This window comes from Acanthochromis polyacanthus, chromosome 10 (assembly GCF_021347895.1).
Source record: "Acanthochromis polyacanthus isolate Apoly-LR-REF ecotype Palm Island chromosome 10, KAUST_Apoly_ChrSc, whole genome shotgun sequence".
Taxonomy (NCBI): Eukaryota; Metazoa; Chordata; class Actinopteri; family Pomacentridae; genus Acanthochromis; species Acanthochromis polyacanthus.
In genome coordinates this window covers 6,302,051-6,313,571 of record NC_067122.1, presented here as the reverse complement: position 1 = coordinate 6,313,571, position 11,521 = coordinate 6,302,051, and positions in this window count along the sequence as shown.

Below are 11,521 nucleotides of genomic sequence, written 5' to 3'. Positions count from 1 at the left end.
AAAGCACGTATCACAGACCTTCTGACGAAAACAAGAGTCAGTGAGAAACAGAGCTTCACTCTTGATGCCATCAATGATGCAGCTGTGGAGAACAGGGAGACTGTGCTGAGAGATCTCAATCCTGAAGGCTGAGAAGCAGAGATTTACCAAGTCCATCAAGGCAAAGGAAGAAGAGCTGAGTCAACTGAAGGAGCAGCTCAACATGAGGGAACAGGAGATCCTTAGTCTGAAAATAGAAAAAGATACGGAAGTACTGCCGGAGGAAGTGAAGGAGCCACAGAAAGACTTTGAGGAGACAGAACAAAAAGAACTGAAGACAGAGATACATCAAAGACCTAAAGTCTACAACCATCAACAACAAACCTCTGCACCAACTAAAAGGTGTTACAGATGCACCAATACCAAAAGTATAAAGTTGTGTAGAGCATTTTTTATTTTTAAGCAATGGCTCAAAGATTTGAAGACACCAGGGTGGTTCTTACAACCAATCCAACCAAATCATAGAGGTGCAGAAAACCTTGGATGCTTCCTGCCAAGAAAATTCAAATAACTCAAGAAGGCCAAGAGGCCGAGATTTGCCAAGTCCATCAAGGCGAAAGAAGAAAAGCAGGATCAACTAAAGGAGCAACTCAAAATGAGGGAACAGGAGATCCTTAGTCCGAAAACAGAAAAAGACAAGGAAGTACTGCTGGAGGAAGTGAAGGAGCCACAGAAAGACTGAGGAGACAGAACAAAAAGAACAGTGCGGTTGGTTGCTGTAAAAATATGCAACCACTGCCTCCTCAACATCTCTACCTTCACTTCTCCATCCCCCACCTCCATGACCATCCATGACTCCTATTTGTCCATCTAACTGACTTGTATTCCTCCTTTTCTCCATGCTTCCTGCCAAGAAATTTCAAATAACTCAAGAAAGTTGAGAGGCAGGAACTCGCCAAGTCCATAAAGGCCAAAGAAGAAGAGCTCACCTCTCCACCTCCCTCTCAATGACCATGCACGACTCCCATTTGTCCACCCTCCTCCCTCCTTTACCCCTCTCTTTCCTTCCAACGTCATCCTCTTTCTCTTACCAGTCTATCTCTGTCTCTAAGACAGAACAGAGGCTCAGTGATTGCCACTGCAGCCTCACATTTGAAATAAACATTAAAAAAGAAACATATTTCTGCATGTATCTTCTTCTCTGAACAAACATGGCATGACGTGTTTCTAAACTAAGATCAAAAGTTTGAATCACCTACGAACTACAAGTAAATATTGACTTTTCAGGTGACGACTTTTGCGTGTTTGGGGGAAAAAAACTTTTTGAGATACTTTACTAATCCTGTAGGAAATTATAGGTGTTCCATTGCAACCACACATTTGTTAGACACTGCAGCAAAGTAAAGTAATGCATGACTACTGAGACTAAGACTAATACTAAGACTAGGACTGACTGTCCCTAAATCTCACTCCGCCTGCTGATGGTTCTGGTGTTCATTTCTTTTGCCTTTTCCATATTTCTGCCTACAGCAGCTTTAAAACCCCTACAGTCATTGGCTAAAGAGCAGGAAAGCTGATGGAGGCTCTAAAAAGGTGGAAGTTTGTCTAAAATCAGACTCAGCTGAAATGTCCCACAAAATGCTAGCAAGATGCCTCATCTGTCAAATTATGCTTGATTGCAAAACTGCGGAACTTTCAACTGAACATGACAAAAAATACTGAGTTGACTCATTTTTGTGTTACTCTATGAGAATTTAAAATGTACAAACCTCTGCAATTTAAAATGAGTACAAACATGAAAAATATCAGCCTACACTAAGAAATATTCTGTAATTTTCTCTCTTCTCACAGAGTAGGTATTATCTGAATTTTGTTATTCGATGGCGAATAACTACACACAAGGAGGATGTTGAACCAGCGAGCCAAACCACTGTGAAGAGAAGGGAAAGGGATGGAAAGCCAAGACAAACACTGGGTTTTGTGTTCAAAAAAGCAGCCTCATCCTCCTCGCAAGACAGTAAATCCACGGAGAATCAGATATGTGCGGTAGGTTTCTATTAATAAATCTCCGGGTGCTGTGGGAAACGGGGAAAATAGATCTGCGGTTGTCTCAGTGGCTGTGTCCTCCGTCCTCACCGATTAACCCTCGTAATTCACGGAGCCTTGGTTTCATTTAAGAGGGGCTGCGAGTTATTAACAACGCCTGGAAGAGAGTATTCGTTATTGGCCAAGGTTCACGGTCGGGTCTTACATAAGAAGGCTCCCACCCACTCACCCACTCCCTCAAATAAAAACATCTGGGAGTGAAGAATCTAATTCACACTGGCCTGGCAGAGGTGGAAACATGCCTGCAGCCTTACTGGGAGCTTAAAGGGGATTACTGGAGGCTGGTTTGAAGAGTTTATTTTCCTGTAAATAGTAGATTTAGAAAACAAATGTTATCTGAGGTAAAAATACCCAAACTACGCTTACACTCAGGACATTTATGATCCAGATTACACAATGTTAGCATGACAGCAGCCCAACCCGAACATTATAGGCTCAGAACGGAAAATGAGCATCAAGACGAACCTGAGGCAAAATCCCAACTAAAAGATCGTCTTTTTACCTTTTCCCCTGTTAAATGGTGACTTCAACACTCTGATGCTCCACACACAGCTTGGCAAAATGAAAACTAAAGGGCAGAACCTATAGTGTCCTTTTACAGCCATTTTTGTGCCTCCATGCTGATGGTCGCCGAGGCTGGAGGAATTAATTCTTGAATTTTTCCAAGTGGACATTAATAATGGACCCAGCAGGACCCATGTACCTATATATTCTCTACTATCAGTTCTAGTTTAACATTGCATGTTTTGTACTTTCTAATAATCGACTTTATTCTGTATTCTGTAATACTCTATTATTGTAAATACCACCAATTTCGTACACGAACTTTTATAACATTTTATATCCAGAAAGACCAAAGTAAAATCTGGACAGAGATGGATGTAGATGGACACTTGACCACTATTTTGGAGGCACAAAACCACAAGCGGCGACAACTAAGGCCGCAAAGTGAAGTCAGTATAGAAAACCTGCAGTTCCGCTATAGTCCGGTAGAGGTGGGCTCAAAAAGTAAGTCAATCCCCACAGACCCCCATGTTGAACCTTTACAGCTTATAATATATAATAAACCTGTTTACAGCCCGGCACACACAACTATCATGGTCTCTATAGCCAATTTCTCTGTATGGAGGGTGAATTTTAACATGGCTCGCCCATTTTAATTGCGTTAACACTTAATTTATGCATAATTAAGGGTGTGACAGTCATTGGCCTTCCTCAGCTACACTCACGCTTCCCTATTTTGCTAATTTTTGGATTAGCAAGGAGACAGTTGGAGTCACCACACTGGAAACCAGTGGGTGACATCATGGAAAGTTCGTCCATCTTCATATACAGTTCTGTTAGCAGTTGGCCCCTGGCACTTCCTGCATGACTTTTCATAGGTCGAGCGGTATTAATGGTCGAGTTATGGCAAGAATAATGATAAAGAAATGATGCAACGGACTGCCAGAAGGTTAAACTCTTGATACTGAGTTGGCCTATGTTCATCTCACCTGCACTCATGAGCTCTGGATAGTGACCAAAAAAAAAATGAGATGATGAATAGAAGCAGCCAGAATGAGGTTCCTCCTAGGCTGGCTGGGCAAAAAGCATTAAAAAAAAAAAGCATAAAACCCCCAGAACATAAAGAGCTTTTTCAGTGTTGGCATGACCCTTTTGTGCACATTTGGATTCAGAACACCAACAGCTCCTTTAATTCTTGAGTAATACCAGAAAAATGTTCATCTTGAGCTTGATTTCACCAACTCAGCCCTACTTTAAATGTTTGTTTTCCTACCCAGGATGGCTTACAACACGAGAGAAGACATTTTTAGCATTTGATTGCTGAACTGTGTTATTCTAAGCGCCACATTGGACCCATATTGGATGGTTGAAAGAAAGATTTCCATCTCTGACACTCGAACTGTTCTTAGCGGAGGAAGTGCTAAAGAAGTCTCAAACAGCCAGAAAGGGAAGCCAAGACTTGACAGCAGGAAGCAACTTCCTGAGTCGCCGTGGAGATCCAACCAATACAGAGGAAGCACAATGCTTTGAGGAGCTGCTCTTGAGGCAGCAGAAAGGCAGGATCTCTTATGTAATCGGGTGGATTTGTACGTTCCATGTCAAACGCCGGGGGCCCTCGGTAGGTAACTGCTCTGGGGAAGGGGCTGAGTCTGAGAGCCTCCTGATGCTGCCGGCCAAGTACAACAGTCCAGAGGACAGCGAAGAACTGCCACCTATTTATGGACGAGTATTAAATGAGCTCAACTGAACTCCGAGCGGTTCAATCGGCCTTTTGTTCAATCAGGCAGCCCTGAAAAGTAGGAAATTCTGTGAGAGCGTTTCACACCTCCAGTTTGAACTCTTGTTTTCTGTTATTTCAGTTAATGCTGAAAAGGCCTGCTGAGACCGTGGCTGGCCGAACAAACAGCGGTGAAATGGTGTGATTAAGGACAACTTTAGTGTACTTGTAGTTGAGTTTTTGCAATTTTTGGAGAAAAATAGTGATTTTAACTACACGACATGTTTGACAGCTATAGTAGGTATTAGTTAGCTACCTTGTAGGACTCTTTCCTGATCAAGATTTACAATAAAAACAGTGTTGATGAAGCTTTATGGTTTTTCTCACTTAAAAATCAAACTGCTTTCATAACCCCCTCCCAGAGAAGCAGGTATAACTGATGGTTTGTACTCCTGAATATGCAGCCCTCCATAGCTTTAGGGAGCTTTGATTCGACGTGCTTCTACACCTACTACAGTCGTTAGTGAGAATATGCGGACATGAACTAGAAAACACGATGGAAACTTGATGACAGCAGATGTTTGTCGTGTTTGGCTGGATGACATAAAAAAGAGAAAACTTTGTGCAACAAGAAACAATGTCAAAGGGTGTAACAGACATATGACGCATGAAACAAGAGGCCAGTTTAATTTTTCTGGCACACAGTCAGTGCCTTTTATGTCCAGACTGTCTGCATGATCTCACACTTTAGGCCGCTGTCTGCACAGATGAAAAAAATTACATTATGCAGGTCTAGAGACGCAAAAATCATGAATTGGCCTTAAACTAATGACAAGCACCTAGTCAGATAAAGAGTCCGGCGGGGATGTTGATGAGGCTTTTTTTAACTGATTGGTATTGTTTTTGAGCTTTTGACATCCGCTGTCACACCGGGTAATGAAAAGGGTGAGCAAGATTCATCTTCTTCATTGGTGTTTGGTAAACAAGCTCAAAGGTGCAATATCCCCACCGAACGGACTGGAAGGAGAGCATGATTTGTGGCAGGACGTCTGCAGTGTAGAAATATTTTAAATTCTCAAGCAATCCAACAGCCAGGTCTGTAGTAGCACAGCAGCACCTAAGAAGTGAACACTCAACAGAACACAGCGAGTTCATTCAGGTAACTCAAGAAAGGCTGCATTGAAGCAACACACAGTGGAGGTGACTTTCAAGAGGAGAATGACATTCGCCAGATTTTTTCCATCTGTGCCACATATTATTGACTGCATCCTTTGATAAAAGCATCAGGAATAAAGAATAACTTTGACAGATGATGTTCAAAGCAGCAGTGACAGAGCTCTGCGCTCATGTACATCAGTTTTTGAGATAAGCGCCTCGCCGCCTGCAGGTCTTCCTTTTCCCCTCTGAAATCTAAACCAGATAGTCAGCTTATCTGTCTGTGATATGCTGCTCTCCAGTCTGTGGGACTTTCTTTGGGAGTGTCGCCTTGGCTTCACTCGAAAGCAGTTTCTGTGTTCGTCCTGTAAGCAAACAATGGGGTATTGTTGCACCGGATGTGCTTCAGATAGTCCTGGGTAGCAGTCAAAACAAGAGAGAAGAATTCTTTTTGTAGCCGGCGAGGAGAAACATTTGAGTCCAGATGAGGGCCTCCCGTGCCTCCTGTTTGTCTGTGTGGTTCTCCTACTGAGCACTAAGACAGAAGTGTGGTTTACTCCAGTGTGGTTGCATGTTTTGTCTTCGTGAAGCAGACGAGCAGCAGTTCCTGAAGATAAATTCAGTAAAGTTCATAACTTGCGGTTGAGCGCAAACAAAAGCCCTGACTTCCCAACACCTATCTGTGAAAGCAGCGTTAATGTTTTCAGCTTTCAGCGTGCCTCGTTGTCGCCGTGCTGTTCTGTGATGAACAAACAGTTGGGTTTGTTCAGCTTTCCTGCAGCTTCACCCAGAACCACCACTCTACAGGCCGACCGTCGAGCTTTTCAGCTGTCAAAAGGAAGAAAAAGGAGCCCAGCTGAGTTTATTATGATGAGCATTCCTCCTCAGACAGATCCTCAAGCTGAACCACATGCAGAACGACTTCAGAAACAGTGTTTAAACTCGTGGCATTTTCAACAATATCAACACATTTATTTACCGTACATGTAGAAAATGTTTTACTGTATTTTTACGGCAGCACTCTGGCAAGCACCGCTGACGGAATTACACCGATTGTTTTTTGTTTTTTTTTACACTGCACACTACCGTTCAAACGTTTGGGGACATGAAAGTGTGAGCTTATGGAAAACATGGATTAGCCTGAGTGACCCCAAACTTTTGAGCGGTAGTGTACATGCTGCTCTCTTCGATTATTATCGCAGCAACGGCAAATGTACAGCCGTGCGTGGAAACTGTGACTTCACGTCCACGAATAAATAAAAGAGGGTCTGTAGTGAGAAGCTGGAGCAGATCTGTGGCAGAGGTTGGTGAGGAGGTGTGAGTCGGGGGTGTGGAGGTGGGTGTGTTAAAGGCTGCACCAGTCAAAGCTGCAGTTTAAATATAGCTGGCAGAGCGAGACTCACTTGTTGTTTGTTGGGTGAAAAAAAGAGGCGAGAGGCTCGTAAACAAGCGCCTTTTCGGCGTGTTGTCGACGGATTTGAAACCTCAGTTTGATTTTTTTTTTTCAAACATCTGGCATCACCAGTCACTTTTAGATTTGCAAAAAAAAGTAGGCTTTGATGAGCAGGACTTTTTCCGACGCCCCGTTCCAGCTGCTTGTGGCCAGCTTTTCCCCTCCAACATGTTTACTTGTATTTCAGTCTGAACTGTGCTTTTTTTTGTAGAACAGAAAAATAAAAATGCGAGACTACTTAGAGTAACTTTTTCTTTTTTTTCCCCTCTCTGACTGCCTTCTGCCCGGCTGGCACCGAAAGCATGACGGGAGGAAATATTTGAGATTTCCAGCATGCAGTTTTCCATGAGAACAGGCGAGCCATATGGGAGCCAGATACTGTATGTTTGAGAGCAGCTTGCTGGCTGTTTGTGTGTTTACTGCAGGCCATTATTTCACAGCTACTTCCTAAGCAGCTCCGCTCACTTAAAGAAAACAACTTCATTCTCACACGGGGTCCTTGGAAGGTCTGAAAACGACAGGAGAATGGATCGTATCATTTCCTGCTGTTAAGAAAAAGTCTGGAAGAGCCTGGGAAAGACGATCAAACTGTGCTCAGTTAGTGTTTGCTTGTACTAATCTTCCAACTGTAAAATAGTGTAGTCTGGATTTCAGCACAGTCGCATGAGGTTTACAGCAATTTCTTGCTTTGTCAGACTAAAAATCTGGAGGAGACTGGAGTGAATGAACTGAAAATGTTCAGATTTGGAGATATGGAAGTTTGTTATCAGATGCTACCAAAAAATGAATAAATAAATCAAAGTGCAAACCCGAAACGAGTTAAAGCCAGATTAATACATGATATAATTATAATAATGTTGTTCAGGCCGCAGCTCTAACATGTGATTCCTGTCTGACTGCTGCAGTACACAGAGCTGAGCGCTGCTGCTATAAATGTGGCGGACAGACGGCAGCTTTGACGGTTGGAGTAGAACTGATTCTTTCAAGTTTATCTGATTTTTCACTGGCCTCAGTGGAATCTGATAAAAGATAAGTTGAGTGAGATTAAACTACAAACTGGAAATTAAACAACATCAGCTACTGAATAAGAATTCATCCCATAAGATTTGTGTTTACATGCACCAAAGCATTTGTATGATATTATTTATAGAATCTTTTTTGACAAATGCTAAACTACCCACTGCAATCTGCTGTAAAATGTTAATTAATCTAACGAACTTCATCTGTTGGAAATGATACAACTGAGCAACCTTGGCGGAATACTGCGCACTGAGTGCTTTTCTTGTTCTGAATATTAGCGGAATATTAGGGTCCAGCTAATGTGTGACCCTTTGTAGCACAATTTTAGTAAATAAAATAAAGACAGGTCTGTTCTGCAGTCTGGACAGCTGACAAAAGCACCTCTGTAGGCTCTTATGTAACTTTGGTTGTGCATTTTAGTAACAATTCTGTCTTTTCTTTATACCCGTTTTCACGTTAGCATTTATCAAACATCCTGCTTTTGTGAGGAGTTCATTCTTTTACCTTTCTATGAAACAAACTGAGAAGCTTGCTTCGGAATATGTTGCTGTAAATCAAGTTGTGGTTATTGCTAATAATTTCTGGAGAAAAGCCAAGTTCACCGGTCCTCAACACACAGTGAGAGAGAAACGTGAAAGTTGACACTAATATTACTGCAGTGTTGCTTGATAATCTTCCGGGTAAAGTCAGAGATCGTAATCCAATACTCTTTGAGTCTACTTCATTTCTGTGTGTGCCGGAAAAAAATAAACACAAAAATTGGAAACAAGCTAAGCGGCTCGAACCACATTGTGTCCTGTGCAGAGGATGGGAGGAAAGGAGGTGCTAAATCTGCCCCTTCCACCTAATATCAAAATCTTTTTCCAGAATCACTGACTCCGCCTTTAACAGTCCTCTGACGCAGCGGTCCCCGACTGTTTGCACATAAAACTGCAAGATGGAAAATCCGTATCCTGTTGGGAATAATGAGAAAAGATAGACGGAGCCAAACGCATCCTTATTAACCCACAAATAGCCTATAGAGCTATTTTATTAGAGGGTTGTTCAGCTGTCTAAGTTGAATCATAAAGTTTTATCGTTGCCTGGGAGCGAACGCTCTGCAGCTCACTGTTTCAGCTTGTTAATAAAACTAGTCAAAACTGCAAAAAAAATAGAATATACTGTAAGCTGGTGTATGTGCATCTACTGACGGTAACTCTGCAGAGGATAAATGATGCAATCCCGATCTGGTTTTGTCACTAATTCTCACAGATTCAACTGTTTTTGCATAAATTTAACAACTTTTCAGGGTAAGATCAAGTGTTAAGAGGAACGTGGTGCTCAGTAAGAGTCTCTTCTCGTCGATCCAGCTGCTCTGATGGATGGGAGAAAAGAGTTCTCTCGTCAGAGCAAGGAGAATATTACATTACAATAAAAGCTTTTAAGGGCAGACACTATATTTGATACTGATGATTGGATTATATTCCACAATGGAAACCTGAACATTGTATGAAGCGATTCAAAATAATTTAGTTTTGTTCATGAGTTACACCGTCTCCATCCAGACATAAATGCTCTTATCAATCATGACTGATAAATTAACTTAGACGATATAAAAGTGTAAAGTTTAAAGTCTCAAAGTGCTGTTCAAGTGGAGATTTAAGGCTCAGAATATGAGAAAAACTGATTTTGAGAACAGCCTTTAAAGATACTGATAATGGAAATCTACAGACAGTAAAATAAACATCTAAATGTGTGTTTTGGATGTTTTCTTTCCATGAGTTTAAATGTTGACATGTTACAATTGATCAGTGGAGGAGAAAACATTGGTTTTGCCTTCAGAGTCTCCCTTTATTGTAATAATTCAATAATTTGCCAAGTTCAGGCTTTCAATTTAGCATATTTTCTCAAAAATGTTGTAAAAACTGGTAGTGTTTATCAGAGCTACATACACACGTGGACAAAATTGTTGGTACCCCTCAGTTAAAGAAGGAAAAACCCACAATTCTCACTGAAATCACTTGAAACTCACAAAAGTAACAACAAATAAAAATTTATTGAAAATTAAATAATCAAAAACAGCCATTACTTTTGAATTGTTGATTAACATAATTATTTAAAAAAACAAACTAATGAAACAGGCCTGGACAAAAATGATGGTACCTCTATAAAAGATTGAAAACTATTTGACCAGAGTGACATGATTAACTCAGGTGTGTCATTTAATTGACATCACAGGTGTTTCCAAACTCATAGTCAGTCAGTCTGCCTATTTAAAGGGAGACAAGTAGTCACCCTGCTGTTTGGTGAAAAGGTGTGTACCACACTGAACATGGACAACAGAAAGCGAAGGAGAGAATTGTCCCAGGACATTCGAAAAAAAATTATAGACAAACATCTTAAAGGTAAAGGCTATAAGACCATCTCTAAACAGCTTGAAGTTCCTGTGACAACAGTGGCTCATATTATTCAGAAGTTCAAGACCCACGGGACAGTAGCCAACCTCCCTGGACGTGGCCGCAAGAGGAAAATTGATGACAAATTGAAGAGACGGATCGTTGGAATTGTATCCAAAGAGCCCAGAGCAACCTCCAAAGAAATTAAAGGTGAACTCCAAGGCCAAGGTACATCAGTGTCAGATCGCACCATTCGTCGTTGTTTGAACCAAAGTGGACTTCATGGGACACGACCAAGGAGGACACCACTGCTGAAAAAAACTCATAAAAAAGTGAGACTGGAATTTGCAAAAATGCATGTTGACAAGCCACAAAGCTTCTGGGAGAATGTCCTTTGGACAGATGAGACCAAACTGGAGCTTTTTGGTAAGGCACATCAACTCTATGTTCATAGACTCAAAAACCAAGCATACGAAGAAAAGAACACTGTCCCTACGGTGAAACATGGAGGAGGCTCAGTAATGTTTTGGGGCTGCTTTGCTGCATCTGGCACAGGGTGTCTTGAAAGTGTGCAAGGTACGATGAAATCTGAAGACTATCAAGGCATTCTGGAGAGAAATGTGCTGCCTAGTGTCAGAAAGCTTGGTCTCAGTCGCAGGGCATGGGTCTTCCAACAGGACAACGATCCAAAACACACAGCCAAAAACACCCAAGAATGGCTGAGAGAAAAGCGTTGGACTATTCTAAAGTGGCCTTCTATGAGCCCAGATCTGAATCCCATTGAACATATGTGGAAGGAGCTGAAACATGCCATTTGGAGAAGACACCCATCAAACCTGAGACAACTGGAGCTGTTTGCTCATGAGGAGTGGGCCAAAATACCTGTTGACAGCTGCAGAACGCTCATTGACAAATACAGAAATCGTTTAATTGCAGTGATTGCCTCAAAAGGTTGTGCAACAAAATATTAAGTTATGGGTACCATCATTTTTGTCCAGCCCTATTTCATTAGTTTGTTTTTTAAAATAATTATGTTAATCAACAATTCAAAAGTGATGGCTGATTTTGATTATTTAATTTTCAATAAATTTTTATTTATTGTTACTTTTGTGAGTTTCAAGTGATTTCAGTGAGAATTGTGGGTTTTTCCTTCTTTAATTGAGGGGTACCAACAATTTTGTCCACGTGTGTACATAATCCTGAATACTTTAA